Here is a 17,508-nt window from a genome sequence, read left to right on the forward strand (position 1 = left end):
ACCATCGCACAGTGTCAGCCCGAATACGTATTTGACCATGTGCACCTTTGCCTTCATTACTTCGATTGTAGCCAAAAATGAAGACAAACGCCGTCTGTTACATATCTTTGGAGTCATGAAGTTATCCTCTTTTCAATAACACTGCTCTAAATATTATTTTATCCGTGAGGTGCCGTATTTTGGTCGCGCAGGAGATGTTTTACGCGGCAGAATATGTACCGACAAGATACTGACATATTTGAGCACCTTCGGTTACCATCGGACTGAGCCAGGATCGAAACTGCCAAATTGGGGTAAGAAGGCCAACGCCTCAAGCGTCTGAGCCACAGATATTGAAAAAGAACTGCATCGTGATGATGATTTATTTACTGCAAATGAGAGTTCAAGCGAACCTAGCGTTGATGAAAATACACTGACTGACAGAGCAAATGCAACACCAAGGAGGAGTGGTTCGAAAGGGATGAAAGTTGGGGAATAAACAGAGACGGCACGGAAGAATAATTGATGTTTATTTCAAACCGATATGCAGGTTACACAATGCGCACGGCATCGACTCAGTAGGATGTAGGACCACCGCGAGCGGCGATGCACGCAGAAACACGTCGAGGTACAGAGTCAATAAGAGTGCGGATGGTGTCCTGAGGGATGGTTCTCCATTCTCTGTCAACCATTTGCCACAGTTGGTCGTCCGTATGAGGCTGGGGCAGAGTTTGCAAACGGCGTCCAATGAGATCCCACACGTGTTCGATTGGTGAGAGATCCGGAGAGTACGCTGGCCACGGAAGCATCTGTAAACCTCGTAGAGCCTGTTGGGAGATGCGAGCAGTGTGTGGGCGGGCATTATCCTGCTGAAACAGAGCATTGGGCAGCCCCTGAAGGTACGGGAGTGCCACCGGCCGCAGCACATGCTGCACGTAGCGGTGGGCATTTAACGTGCCTTGAATACGCACTAGAGGTGACGTGGAATCATATGCAATAGCGCCCCAAACCATGATGCCGCGTTGTCTAGCGGTAGGGCGCTCCACAGTTACTACCGGATTTGACCTTTCTCCACGCCGACGCCACACTCGTCTGCGGTGACTATCACTGACAGAACAGAAGCGTGACTCATCGGAGAACACGACGTTCCGCCATTCCCTCATCCAAGTCGCTCTAGCCCGGCACCATGCCAGGCGTGCACGTCTATGCTGTGGAGTCAATGGTAGTCTTCTGAGCGGACGACAGGAGTGCAGGCCTCCTTCAACCAATCGACGGGAAATTGTTCTGGTCGATATTGGAACAGCCAGGGTGTCTTGCACATGCTGAAGAATGGCGGTTGACGTGGCGTGCGGGGCTGCCACCGCTTGGCGGCGGATGCGCCGATCCTCGCGTGCTGACGTCACTCGGGCTGCGCCTGGACCCCTCGCACGTGCCACATGTCCCTGCGCCAACCATCTTCGCCACAGGCGCTGCACCGTGGACACATCCCTATGGGTATCGGCTGCGATTTGACGAACCTGCCCTTCTCAGCCCGATCACCATACCCCTCGTAAAGTCGTCTGTCTGCTGGAAATGCCTCCGTTGACGGCGGCCTGGCATTCTTAGCTATACACGTGTCCTGTGGCACACGACAACACGTTCTACAATGACTGTCGGCTGAGAAATCACGGTACGAAGTGGGCCATTCGCCAACGCCGTGTCCCATTTATCGTTCGCTACGTGCGCAGCACAGCGGCGCATTTCACATCATGAGGATGCCTCAGTGACGTCAGTCTACCCTGCAATTGGCATAAAGTTCTGACCACTCCTTCTTGGTGTTGCATTTGCTCTGTCAGTCAGTGTATAAATCGTGATGAAGACGACAGTGGTATTCTCGACATTGCTTTGCCGGCAACAGGTGGTGGTGTTGAGACTTCAAGTTACCGTAAATACCCCCAGATTTGTAGATTATGTTCCCACTAAAATTAACTGGGCAATCAGGTTTGAAAAATATTCCTGACAATTTTACAGAACTGGACTTCTTCGAATTAATTTTTTCGAATGACCTTCATTGTTTTTTTCGAGAATTACTTTTCTGTCTCTATTTATTTTTACGTCCATGAGTTTCTAGAGCACTGTGGTTAAATCGAGACAGTTTGACTAAGATAATGACAGAGTGAAGTGACAGTGGAATCGGACCAATACCTCTCCAAAATAAAGTTAATATTCCTACCTAGGAACACTAAGATAATAAAAGTCACTTACTATGTGATATTTTTCATTATATTCTCGGTAAAAGTGAATCTTTCGCATGCAGACATCAAATGGAGTTCTCCCTACCCGTCTCTCTACAACCTCTACCAGTTTTGTCTGTGCCCGTTCTTTACTGCAATGAACCCTACTGCCGGCAGCTCTGAAGATGGTTTTCCGTGGTTTCAATTTTCAAATCAGGAAAATGCTGGGGATGCACCTTCCACTACTATCCCATCATCGCCATAAGACCTATCTGTGTCGGTGCTACGTAAAGCAGCTTTTAAAAAAATGTACTGCAAGGCGCTCTCGTGTCTCGTGTCACCTCGATTCTGGTAAGATAGCTCGTCATGATACCTAGAGTACCACGCGTAATACATCGCGGCGATCTCCAGCTCGCCAAGCTGTGCTAGATCGTATGGATGGTATTAACGCGCCTCGTATTTGCTGGACTTTCTGGTAGCTGACAGGGCAACAGTGGCGAAATAATTTGATTTGCTGGGACATTAAACTCATAAAAGTGGAACATCCCCAACACCTTTGAACTTCAGGTTACTTCAGTTAAATTTAACCAACTATCAAATAAATCAACACATGGAAAAGATTTTATACGGATATTCGTGTGTGGAATGAAGGATATAAATCTATTTTTAAAATTCCAGTAACATTTTTAAATTCGCGGGCGGCTCGATGTTATATAAGGTGCGACTTTCTTAGTCGGCTAGTATTTATTTTGTACATTTTAAGACACATATCTTAGATCTAGGTTTAGGTATTCCTATATTTATAATATACCTGTATTTTATACTGAAAAGAATACCTGCATGGTACTAACATCACCACTAATTATCGATAAATAGTGTTTACAGCAAGTTGGCGAATTCTATCCCTTATCAATCCAGTAGTATTACTGGCATATAAAGGAACTTGTGCGGAACAATATTCTGGCACTACGGCGTCTCCGAAAACCCTAAAAGTAGTAAGTGGACGTAAAACATATAAATATATTTAGATGTAAACAAAGTAGTGACGTTTACTTAACGAAATAATAGACCCGACTGCAGTGTATATAAGGTTTCAGAATCATTCATGACGACTTGTACTCACGACACGCAGGTCTCCTACTGGAGTCAAGTCGAAAGACCTGCACCTGGCAAGGCGAAAATGTCCTCGGATACTCCCGACACTAAAACCCATATGCCATTTCCATTTTTCGTTTTACAATTAGCTTCACGATTTCTAAATAAGATACCGGGTCGATCGGTATAGAAACAGATCTCTTTGGGAACAGAATGACAACGACTAATAATTAACCACAACGCTGGGATCAGATGATACCAATGATGATGATGATGATGATTTTTTTAATTTCGTGTGGTTATTTCTAGTCGAGTGCAGCCCTTGTAAGGCAGACCCTCCGATGAAGGTGGGCGGCATCTGCCATGTAACTGCGTGTTATTGTGGTGGAGGATAGTGTTATGTGTGGTGTGTGAGTTGCAGGGATGTTGGGGACAACACAAACACCCTACCTTCGGGCCATTGGGATTAATCAATGAAGGTTTAAATCCCCGACCCAGCCAGAAATCGAACCCGGAACCCTCTGTACCGAAGGTCAGTACGCAGACCGTTCATCCAACGAGTCGGATATGATGTGGATGATGATGATAATAATAATCGTAATAATGTCGGATTAAGTAGCTTAGGCAGAAGCAGCACTGGCCTTCTGAATGTAAGAATACTGTTAGTAGTTTTTACGTTTCACTTACTACTTTTACGGTTTTACTTCAACAGAAGTTCTTTTACGTGCCAGTAAATCTATCGACACAAGGGTGACGTATTTGAGAACCTTCAAATACGACCGAACAGAGCCAAGACCGAACCTGCCAAGTTGGGCTCAGAAGGACAGCGCTCTACCGTCCGAGCTGCTCAGCCCGGTTCCTGAACTTATTTTCTTTTTACAATTTGTTTTACGTTGCACCGACACTGATATGTCTTATGGCACCGATTGGAGGCCTGGGATTAGGAAGGAAGCGGCCGTTGCCTAAATTAAGGTACAGCCCCAGCATTTTCCTGGTATAAAAATGAGAAACCACGGAAACCAGGACTGCCAACAGTGGGGTCCGAACCCACTATCTCCCGGATTCAAGCTCACAGCTGTGCGCCCCTAACTGCATGGCCAACTCGCCCGGTGATTCCGGGTTTGATTCCAGCTCACTCCGATCGATGTGATATTTTAAAATGTTAAACCGGTCTCTTATCTAAAGATTTACAAACACATCATGCGAACTCCTGAGGGACAAAATTCCGACACCTTGGAGTGACTAAAAATATTAAAATAAATTAGTGGGACTTAAAACTATTAGTATTATTATTATTTTCTTCCAGGATATTAGGCCATGATACGTTATAAATATGTCGCGTTTTCAACTGCTATAGAGAGGCCCCTATCTTGACAAGACCAAAACTTGTATGTTGTGGCCTTAAATACCTACACTAGTAGTAGTATTAATGTCTAAATAATACTCTATTTTTGAGATAATTATAGGAAAAAGACATTTCAGCAAACCCAACACAGTATAAGTATTGAAACGATTTGATGAAATTTAAGTGAATCTTCTCCGTATTCCTAAACACAATGACGATAACAAGTCGCAGCCAAAGTGAAGAGTGATCTTGTAAAAGCACATTCTGACAAAGATTATTGAGGAACAAAGAGCGGGGTACAAGTGTTTCTCAAAGAGGATGAGATGTTAATCTCCTCGTCTTGAATGTGCCAGCACTTACGCTACTAATTTCTCGTCGCGCACGGTAATGAGAGGACTGCATTCTCTGCGGCGGGAATCCGTCCTTACTGCCACTTCACCTTCTGCTTTAGATGGCTGTGACAAGAAAAGCATTTTATCTTCCTGCGGCGGAATATCTTGGAGACAGATATTTTCACGGACTTGCAGTGAATTTATATTTCACTATGCCTCTACTTAGTTAAGTACTCGAGGACAGTGGAATTTCACAAAATATTTAATGATCACTGTTCTAAACAAAATAATTACCTGTTCTACATCAGCTTTTGTTATACTTTCATGTCGATTCTCTTAGTTTCGTAATAACCAACAAAGAATCTCGCCGGGGTGAGTGGCTTAGTGGGTTCAATGCCAAGAATTAACCTGGTACTCATTTTAGTGTAGGCTGAGTGAACCTCAGGGCCATATGCACCTCCGCAAGTGGAAATCTCGTTTCTTAAATTTTACGACTTCCTGACGGGGATTCGAACCCACGTCCTTCCAGCCGAAACGAGCACGCCTTTACCGCCTCGGCCTGGCAGCCCCTTCTAATCAGTATTGGCCAAATTAATAACAAATTTACTCAATTTACTGACTATATCATAAAGCAAAGGAACACATGTTATTATAAAATGTACTGTTTGTTCGGCTCGCCCTATCGGTGCTCAAAATGCTGGGACAGAAGCCCATCTAATCGACTGGCAATTAAGAGTGCTCGAGTGTGATCGATCATTGCCAGTATATTTATTAATTCAGAAATTCTGGACCTTGGAATCTCTTAAAGTGGATTGTCAGAATAAAAATTATTCATATTATTATTATTATTTTGCCAAGCTGAGTGGCTCAGACGCTAGAACTCTGGCTCTCTGACGCCAGGTTGATGGATTCGATCCTGGCTCAGTTCAGTAGTATGTGTAGATGCACTAATAGACGAGCCTTGTATCTGTAGATTTACTGACACATAAAGGAACTCTTGCGGGACAAAATCCCGGCACCACGGCGTCTCCGAAACCCGTAAATATAATTTGTGATATTTAAGTCCAGTAACATTATTAACTAACACCACATATTTTCGCTAAGTGTGAGGTTTTTCTTTTTTTGCTAAGGGCTTTACGTCGCACCGACAAAGATAGGTCTTATGGCGACGATGGAAGGAAGCGGGCGTTGATTTAATTAGGGTATAGCCCCAGAATTTCCCTGACGTTAAAATGGGAAACCACGGAAAACAATCTTCAGGACTGCCGACAGTGGGATCCGAAGCCACTATCTCCCGGATGCAACTCACAGATGCGCGCCCCTAACCGCACAGCCAATTGGCCCAGTAAGTGTGAGTTATATGGTTAGGTACTGAACTCTCATGATCATTGTTACGAATTTATACCACAGTAGGCCTACAGTTGGACAAAATTTCAGAATGCTCAGTAGATTTACTGGTACGTATAAGGCTAGCACTAACCGTCTGAATATCTCGCTATTACCGACGATGTTAATGATTTACAACTATTTAGATCATTTTACTACAACCATTACTACTATACTAGTAACAAGAACAGGACGGAGAAGGAAATAATGTTTACTTTTTTACTTTTCTTGCATTTTTTTTTTTTTTTTTTTGCTATTTGCTTTACGTCGCACCGACTCAGATAGGTCTTATGGGGACGATGGGATAGGATAGGCCTAGGAATGCGAAGGAAGCGGCCGTGGCCTTAATTAAGGTACAGCCCCAGCATTTGCCTGGTGTGAAAATGGGAAACCACGGAAAACCATCTTCAGGGCTGCCTACAGTGGGGTTCCAACCCACTATCTCCCGATCACTGGATATTGGCCGCACTTAAGCGACTGCAGCTATCAAGCTCGGGTTTTTTGCATTTTAACTGTCGATTTTAACCCCTAAATATTCAGTTTATAATTTCATTCAAATATGCTATTTCACTGCATAAGTATTGCATAATCAGTTTTGAATGTTTTACATGTATGCAAAAATGTGTAATTAGGTACAGCGGCTACTGGTTCCAGGATGATAGGTCCGTGGACAAAATGTTGACACTTCATACAGTCAGCCTGAAATTATGTCCACCAAAATACAGGCCCATAGTGCATCAAGTCTAATTCCATTGTAATAACTTCCACTTCTAAAATGTCCATATTACACGATGTCGATTATGCGTAATGTAACGTAACTTCATTTTATCGCATTAACTATGTGCTGTAAGTACCATTGCTTTTTCGACACCCTGTCAAAACCTGTATAATTTAAAACTGAGGTAAATTGAATATGGTTTGAAATTATGTTGCACATGGAGAAAGTGGTTTAGTTTTGATGGTGTATGGCCTCCAGAGAGTCCTTCTGCAGGTCATTCGAACTGATGTCTATTGGTGACGTCTGTAAGTATGGGGCACTGCTGCCATGATTTCTAATGTTGAAAGTGATACACACTCTAAGTGCCAGAGCCGAAGGAATTAACCAATGAAGTTAACAAACCCCGAACCATCCGGGAATCGAACCGGGAGCCCTTGGAACAAAGGCCAGCACGCTAACCATTTAGGCAGGATGTTGGACGGAGAATGAGGCGAAACTGGGAGACACCTCAGAGACGTATTTTACCGGATGAAGTTTTATCCTGAAGAGGTTGCTGGTGAAAAGAAAAAATTTGATAAATTAGTTTCCGTGAATCGGTAGAATAGCACCCACAGTATCCCCTCCCCGTCGTAAGAGGTGAATAAAAGGTACCCCAGGGGCTCTTAACTTGGAAACGTGGGTTGGGGACAACGGGGCCCTAAGCTGTGTCCTATTATTGCTTCCACCTACTTTTGACAGGCTCATCAATTTCATCTATCATATCCGACCTACCTTGGTCAACTTTTGTTCTTTTCTGACTCCGACGGCCTTAGAGCGTTCGAGGCCTAGACCTGTATTTTACACGCCCTTCGTAGACGATACTTTTTTGTTTTTGTTTCGCCGATATCTTCATTTTTCGAAGTGTCAGACCCCTTCTATTTTTTCCTTCTGATTTGTATTAATAGAGGTGTTAATGGAGAATGGTTACCAACACCGCCACGACCAGCAGCACCACCATTATCACCACCACTCTCTAACTGCGACCAATTCCCAATTTTACTTCTGTACTTCATCTAAATTATAATATAATCCATTTGAAAAATATTGAATCTTTATTAACTAAAATGTCCATGCTTTCAAGGACATAACTAACGTATTTCGGAAGCTCTAGGTCTCTGTACAGATACTAAGTGGACCTGTACGATCATGGACTTAATACATGTGGACAAAAGAAAGTCGACGTAAGTACTGTGGACTCTGAAAACGTATACAACGAACGTAAAGCTGTGGACTTAACATCCGCGAATTGAGGATTGCTGCCATACTTTAGTCTTAGAGGATTTCCGTGCTTATGAATCCTCTGAGATCAACAGCATTTTAATGCTGATTTTAGCTTCAGTACTGAAGGTTTAGAATTCATCTCAGCTAAATACACTCATGTTCATAAAAAACAGAACATCTTGAACGACTATAGATATGAAGTTCAAGAAATGTTCAATAGTATGTTCTGCAGATACGATTAGCACGTCTGTCACCTAGGTTCAGCAGGTGCCCTGGTGACTAGTAGGTACTGGATCCTCCATGGGCTCTGATAGCTCGTCCCATGCGTGATGGCATCAAACCATATAAGGCGCGAATGACGTCCTGGGGTATAGCCAACCATGCTGCATTCACCTCGTCCCACAGTTAATCTTTGCTGGTTTGTATCGTGTCATAGCTTCGCACCCGTCGTTTCACCATATCCATACATCTTCGGTTGGCGACCGGTCCGGTGATCGGGTGGGCCAGGGTAACAGTCTGACATCCTGTGACAACAAGAAGGCACGTGTTCGTGCAGCAACATGTGGTCGCGCATTGTCCTGCTGAAATATAGCGTCTGGGGTGTCGTGCAGAAAGGGTATGGCTACGGGTCGCAGGATGTCATTCACGTAGGTCAAACTGATCACATTTCCGTGGAAACGCACCAAATGCGGTTTGTGATTGTACCCAATAGCACCCCACACCATAAGGCCTTGAGTTGACGCTGTATATATTGTGCGAACGCAGTCAATGTGATGCCCCTCACCCTGTCTGCGGCGAACTAGAATGCGGCCATCATTTTCAAACAAACAGAACCTAGATTCGTCCGAAAACATTTTCTGCTGCCATTCATGTCCCCAGTGCCGTCGTTCCATACACCATTGCAGTCTAGCATGGTTATGAGCAGTAGTCAGAGGTAGGCGGGGAAGTAGACGGTGCAACAGTAACCCATATCGTAATAAACGGTTACGGACTGTTACTCCTGATAGTGTATGATGTGTTACACTGTTCTACTGTTGCACCAGAACCGAGGACGACGCATATCTATCCTGCAATGCCATTCGGATGAGGTGTCGATCTTCTCCGGTGGGGGATGGGGTGGTCAAGGTGGTGTGACCGGACCATCTCGTCGTGTTCTACGGCCTTCTGCGAACCATTTTGTGCACATCCGTTGCACTGCCGACGCACTTCGTCCCACACGAGCAGCAATTTCCCGGATGGATGCATCACGTTCTCTCATGCCAATAATGCACCCTCTTTCTAACTCACTCATTTGAAGGTATGGTTGTCACATACATCTGCGAGGCATCCTGTACGTCTGCTCAAGTTACACTGATCAACTACCTTCGGTTTATAGCGACACCGAGCGCCGCAGGCACATTTTACTAGTCGGTGGTGATGCACAGAGATATGTACGTGGACCTTGAATCTGAGGGCCGACATGGTTCGAATGCTAATCTCACCGTGAAAAAACTGGTAAAGAGAGAAATATTCACAGGATAAGCACACGTTATTGTTCAGGAGTACACAAAACACTGTCTAAAATTCCAATTTGGAGAAGAAAATTACGAACATTTATGACTTACGTGAATGTTACGCATCATGGCAACCAAATGGTATGGCGATAAGCAAATATCCAGTACGAAATATCTTTAAAGAAAGAATCAAAATTAGATCTCAAAATTACTGTTGTTCTGCATCAAACAAAATAGATCACTACCCGTAGCGGAGCGGTTAGCACAATTAGCTGCCGTCCTCGGTGGCCCAGGTTCGATTCCCGGTACTGCCAGATATTTAAGAATGGTAGAAGGGCCTGTGACCGCCTCTGTGGTGTAGTGGTTAGCGTGATTAGCTGCCGCCCCCGGAGGTCCGGGTTCGATTCCCGGCTCTGCCACGAAATTTGAAAAGTGGTACGAGGGCTGGAACGGGGTCCACTCAGCCTCGGGAGGTCAACTGAGTAGAGGTGGGTTCGATTCCCACCTCAGCCATCCTGGAAGTGGTTTTCCGTGGTTTCCCACTTCTCCTCCAGGCGAATGCCGGGATGGTACCTAACTTAAGGCCACGGCCGCTTCCTTCCCTCTTCCTTGCCTATCCCTTCCAATCTTCCCATCCCTCCACAAGGCCCCTGTTCAGCATAGCAGGTGAGGCCGCCTGGGCGAGGTACTGGTCATACTCCCCAATTGTATCCGCCGACCAATAGTCTGAAGCTCCAGGACACTGCCATTGAGGCGGTAGAGGTGGGATCCCTTGCACAGTCCGAGGGAAAAACCGACCCTGGAGGGTAAACAGATGATGATGATGATGATGATGATGAGAAGGGCCTGTGTGTGGTTAAAATTGTACATGCAGCTCATCTCCACTGGGGGTGTGCTACACCACCTCAGGATGAGGACGTAAGTTTACTACCACTTTCTGACCACAACAATAAATTCACGTCAAAATAACCATAAAAGCTATCCAAATAGCAGAACCATTGAATGACATCAATTTCACTCAGCTTCTTCCTTTTGTTAAATTGTATTACATTATATCGACGCCTAAGAAGGAATACCCCGCATGTCGCAGTGCTATTCCTCCCCGTAAGACTGGTCACATCTCTCAACCCCCGTATAGATATGCAGTCCATCAGAACAACTTCCAATGTGCTAATTTTGGCGTACGTTTGTATAAAGGAAAATGGACCTCACATGCATTATACTGTAGGAGTGCGTAAATAAGTCGTGCAAACATAAATCTGTACAGTAGTGTATGGTAAGGTTCATTTTTCTTTACACGTACCCAAAGGAAAATGAACGCAACGTAAACATTTCTGAGTGGATGTATATCCACAAATGGTAGTGAGGTGTGGCCTAACGCAAGGAACATAATGAATAGGATTAGCTTTCTGGGATACGAGGTTTTGATTCTTAAGCAACGATATATTTGTAATACCGGGTGAGTCAGCCGCGCCTGACGTTTCTGCTTTCAGGCATCCCAGCGAACGTCAGTGGGGTGATGGTCGATTTTCCTTTACCTTAAACCAACCTACAGTCGCCTTTAAAGCACTTAGTGCGTCATCACTGCACGACTTTTGATAAAACATGTATCCGACAGGTATTTACACAATACATCAAACTGCCATACAGTTATGTAAAATGCCAGTTATAAACTTTCGATTGGTTCTGAAATTATCGCTAAAAGCGATGGCATACTGATAGAAAACGGGTGTGAGTTTGTGAAGCTTGACGAAGTTTTACACCAAGTAAGCTTTCTGATAAACTGGAGGCAACAGTCACCGTGGTGTAGTGGACTTACCACAGACGTGTTAGCGTATGTTGCGGTGGTAGGTGGGTTCGAATCCTACGAGCGTTAAATATTTTTATTTATATTTTAAACTTTGAGGATCAAATAAGAGGCCATTCGTGCCACATTCGACCAATAGCATGCATGATGAAGGTGAAGTGGCCTGACATTTAGTGTAGCCTTGCAGTCCTGGTCATTTCTTCTGTATGTATTCAGCAGATGAGTATGTTGACTTGCTCCTCATCTACGGCGAAGTAAGGCAGAACGCACAGGAAGCACAGCGTCTGTACCAGGAAAGATTTCCACACAGACAACAACCAAACGCAAATACGTTTAGGAGGATGGAGCGACGTTTGCGTATAACTTCCTCACTTTCCCGAACAAGTCCTGTGAGAGAGGCACCAGTTACGCCCTGTGAAACATCAACCAGTCATTTGTTGTAAGGATACTGCATTCCAGTTTTTTCCGTCCGTATCACCTGCAACTACATCAAGAACCCCACGGACGAGATTTCGAAACTCGTGTTGATTTCTTTGCGTGGATACTCACGCAAGTGGCAAATGATCCAGCGTTTGTATCTCACATTTTATTCACGATTTCATAATAATAGCTATGTGAATCGTCATAATATGCACTACTGGAGTGTTAAAAATACCCACTGGGTATGGCAGGCAGCATTTCGGGCACGATGGGGAGTAATACTGGGTGATCACTTAATTGGACCATATTTTTGAGGATCATTTGACAGGAGCCCCGTACCTACAGTTTCTTCAAAAACAACTATCATTGCTAATAGAAAATGGTCCCCTGGCTGAGCGTGTAACCATGCAGTATCAACACGACGGAGCTCCCTCACATGTCAACAGATGTTCACAACTACCTGAAAGTTACTCATCCCGGTCGATGAATAGAAAGGGGAGGAACTGTCAGGTAGCCTGCTAGATCGCCCGATTTGACGCCACTGGACTTCTTCCTATTCGAAGGATGCAGTGTACGCTCAGCAGCCGGACAATCTTGAACGCCTTAATACGGAAGCCTGTGAATCCGTAACACCTACAATGCTACAAAGAGCCCGAATGGCAGTTCGACGGCGTGCTGAAACTGCAGAAGGCCATCTATTCGAACACGTATTGCGCTAAAAGTCTGTTGTTCAGTCATGCGTATTCAAAACACCAACCATTCTATCGTCGTCCAGCCCTGGTTATGAAACATCCACATAAGCTGCCCTAATGGCCTAGAAAAGTGCCAAAATAAATAAATAAATTAATGCATTCCTTAATTAAATAACCCATGACGTGAGGGTATTCGGATATATTGGCTCAGTGGATGATTCTCGAGATACAAAATGCGAGTAAAATTTACAGACTCAAGTGGAATTCGAACCCACCTACCAAAAGCAGTTGTATTAATAGCACAGCACTTAACCTATGACACCACGGCGACTCCAGCGAGTAGGTTTCCAGAAAGCGTACTAGATGGACTCTACTTCCGCTTCACAAATGCACACACGTTTCCTATCAGTATGCCATCGCCTACCCTACTGAAAGCCCATTATTGGCACTTACTTTTTACATAACCGTATGGCAGTTTTATGCATTGTGTCAATGCCTGTCGCATACGGTACATGTCTTTTACAAAAGTAATGGTGCAGTGAGTGAATAAAGACGATTGTTGCTTGGTATAGGCAAAGGAGAATAGACCATAACGACACCAGTGACGTTCGGTAGGTTGCCTACCAGCATAATACGTCAGGCGTGGCTGACTCACCCAGTATACTTAATGTATATGACCTGTTGCATTACTGCGCTAACAATTTGTTTTCTTCTTTCAGGTACGATACGCTCTACAGCTTTGTGAAACCTACCTTAACTCTTCAGTACTGACTTCCCTTTGTGTTGAATTCTACAAACAAGTATGTAAGTGCTTTCCGATGTTCTGATAGCCATGCATCATGAATATGAAAGCCTGCCCTGATTTACTTTCAGTATTGTTAAGTCCTTTATTTTTTGTTTTTTATTTAATTAATTTTATTCTTTTAGGTGTATCTTGTTCGGAGGTTTGTATTGACAGAGATTTTTAATAATTAAATATTGTGTATGGACTCGACAGTCCTGTAAATATAATAGCCAGTGAACAATGCGAATATGCTTAGAAAATACAAGCATTCGTAAAATATTATAAAATGTATGATTGAACATTATGTAAAATGTATGGAATACTGCGGAAATATTCTTAATGTGAAAACAGACACTTTAATTCAAGGAGTACCCTGCTGTGGTAACTCCCTCCTTTTATTCTCTTGTCGACCTCTTATATTCATGTGAATTTTCGTTTTCGCAGGAAACGTATTCATGATTATCCTCATATTATTTTACATGTATGATGATAAACATCCTCGTTAACTTTCATCAGATCTGAACAAAATTATGCATCGCCCATTCTGCAACTATAACCTTATTACTAGATTTAGAATATATACCTGTATTTCCCCACATACAGTAGTAACAACCCATATCTAGACTCCAAGATTAATAGCAAAATCTTGCTTGTTTACAGAGTAATATGAAGTAACCATTGTGTTAAACAAAAGACATCAGCGACTAATGTCTAACATTTTAATTGAAACATCTCACCTTCTGATGATGTCACCGCGACGTCCTTCAACGCAGCTGTATCGTGAGCATTCCTTTTTTTATTATTTTTTTTTTTTGCTATTTGCTTAACGTCGCACCGACATAGATATGTCTTATGGTGACGATGGGATGGGAAAGGCCTAGGAATGGGAAGGAAGCGGCCGTGGCCTTAATTAAGGTACAACCCCAGCATTTGCCTGGTGTAAAAATGGGAAACCACGGAAAACTATCTTCAGGGCTGCCGACAGTGGGGTTCAACAAGTCACTTAAGTGCGGACAGTGTCCAATAATCGGGAGGTAGTGGGTTCGAACCCCACTGTCGGCATCACTGAAGATGGTTTTCCATGGTTTCCCATTTTCACACCAGGGGCTGTACCTTAATTAAAGCCACGGCCGCTTCCTTCCCAATCCTAGCCCCTACCTATCCCATCGTTGTCATAGGACCTATCTCTGTCAGTGCGACGTAAAGTAACTTAAAAAAAAAAGACTTAGGCTGATATGCAGGGTATGTGTCTGGTGTCTCCAACATGGAAGCTATCGTGGATACTAGGCCAGAGACTAGAACAACAACAAATTTTATGTTAACCAAACATTGCGCTAAAAGTGGGTAGCCTATTTCCAAACAAACTGGTCTCGTGAATCCAGTTAAGCTACTTCCTGGTTTCAGCAAATCAGGAAAATCTGGACATCACTAGATCACGTAATAACTCAACAAAGTATCAAAGTATACAACATGCCTATTCTGTAACCATCTGTAACATTGCTATGAACTGGCCACTATCCCCTCACAGGACATCCATGATGAAGCAAGCTATCCATTTCTGAGCCGGCTGTAAATATTTATTCAACAAGGTTCCAGCCTGCCAACAAAAAGACTTCTTGCTATTTATGTGTATATATTTGTAAATAACTTTGTCCTGATCACTTAAAATAAACTCGCATCCTTATGTAATATGAAATATACCAGGTGGTACAGCTGCCCTTATTTTTCCCAAACATTTGCCACCAACTAGGATTTAAATATCTCTTAGTAGTCGTATCTTGTGCAACATCTTGCAGAAATTTTATGTGCAGTTAGTCCGATATAGACTTCCCCGCAAAATGCCGAAACGGTACAAGAGGTAGTAAATGAGGCCCAGCTCAAAAACACTGTCCTATTTTATGTAGAGCGGAGTCCAATACTCCAGTCATTTTTACGAAATGTTAGTGTACTGTACAAACCATAGCCACTCCTTTAGCTGTCGGTAGAGAATTTCACACCTGCTTGGTTCAAAAGAGCCATTTTCTTTTGACAGAAAAGGTGGTTACGATATCGTAGAAAACGTGATGGGTTAGGAGCAATTACAAACATGTCAATTCACCTCCATTTTGTACAGTCTCATCACATCGAAATTGATAGAAACGCCTTTTTCACAGTATTTTATAATCTATGGCACGCAAATTCTGTACAGTAGATGTGATAGCTTACGCCATGTAATTATTACCGTTACAGCGTTCAATAAAGTCATAAAACTGGATCATAAGGCGGTAACACATCAATAACTTTACGAAGCAAGAACTTTCGCTCTGCTCGTGAATACAGAGTTGTAAGAGATAGACGTTCAAACAGCTTGTAGCTGCGCGGAATTAGGCATGTTAGATGTAACTGGATGAGCTATAGGGAGCCGTGAGGTTTCGAAATGTTATTGAGTCATGCCATATTTTAATTCTGTACTCTCTTAGGCATCCTTTACGAAGAATTCACTTTTCTGAAGTCTCCGGTATTCTTCTAAGGAAGTTATAATAAATACACACAATAATTATCGCCACGTAAGCACCGACTACGGACAAATGCATTCTGAATATCACCTGAAACATAATTCTGGACTCATTTATCCAAGTAATAGTTACTCACTCTACTCGTAGGGAATGGTTGCGACTATCTGGGCTTAAGAGACATAATTATTTAGCACGCTGTGGTTTTTGCAGCAAGGTAAACCTGTCTGCACATACGAGTTCCGAACATGTAACATACAAGATCAGTTTCGAAGTGATAGCGTACATTATTACATTAGTACAGAGATACGAGACCTATTCTTCGTCGCATGGAGTGGCTACATTGTATTAATCGCAGGCAGCGTGTGATTTTACTGACGGATTAAGAGTTCTAATCTAGCTACGAGCTTTTAATTTTCATTTTTATACTCTTAAGGCATTTTAATGTTTAGCTTCCTTAAGTCTCAAAAGTTACTTTTCACCTTTAGAAAGAAAGCATACTTGAGAAATAAATAAATACATGCGATTTTTATATGGAAAACGGCTGCAACGAATGAGGCCCACTGCACTTATTGTCAGCATTATGACACATCCATTCAACCAAGCAACTGTGCACGTTCGACTCGAAGAACGACTAGATTTCATACGTAGGGCAAATGAAACAGCACATAGTAATCTTTACAGCAAAGTGCAGGCAGGTTCCCCCACATACGCTGCAGCAAGCAAGAATGAGTCACCTCTACCGTACTCAGATATGCATTAACGAAGGAGATGTTCATTTTGAACATTCCGTTCATTAATCGAAAGGCCATACACAAGCCCATTGCACCTCTGTCGGTAATAGCTTATTATACGGCAAATAGATTTTTTAAGACCTACTTAAAAATGAACATAACGGAGCACCTGTAACGTGAGAACTGAGCATGATTTAGATTTATCTTCAACAACGCGACTCTCACGAACATTTAACAACGAAATAAAAATATTACTCTACATCAGACTCGAACATCCGCTTAATGAGCACCGCTTTCCTCGTCTAACTTCGAACACACTCGCCTATTACAAGCTGTAGTTTGCAATCTTTATATAACAATACTTCTAGTCATTCAGCCATCATATTCTCTGTGCATGAACATTCCGTGATACAGAATTTTCACAGGTCACAGGTGTCCCGGTTTCGATTCCCGGTAGGGTCGTGAATTTTAACTATCATTGGTTAATTTCGCTGGCACAGGGGCTGGGTGTATGTGTTGCCTCCAACATCATTTCATCCACATTACGACGCGCAGGTCGCCTACGGGTGTCAGCTCTAAAGGTCTGCACCTGGCGAGCCGAACATGTCCTCGGGTACTCCCAGCACGAAAAGCCATACACCGTTTCATTTCATTTCACGATTCTTTACAATCATTCGGTATTTTATTGTTAATGCTGATTGCGTACACACGAATAAGCGAATTATAGAAAGGTTAGTAAGACCAGACGTCGCTGTGAA

Source organism: Anabrus simplex, chromosome 1 (genome assembly GCF_040414725.1).
Source record: "Anabrus simplex isolate iqAnaSimp1 chromosome 1, ASM4041472v1, whole genome shotgun sequence".
Classification (NCBI taxonomy): Eukaryota; Metazoa; Arthropoda; class Insecta; order Orthoptera; family Tettigoniidae; genus Anabrus; species Anabrus simplex.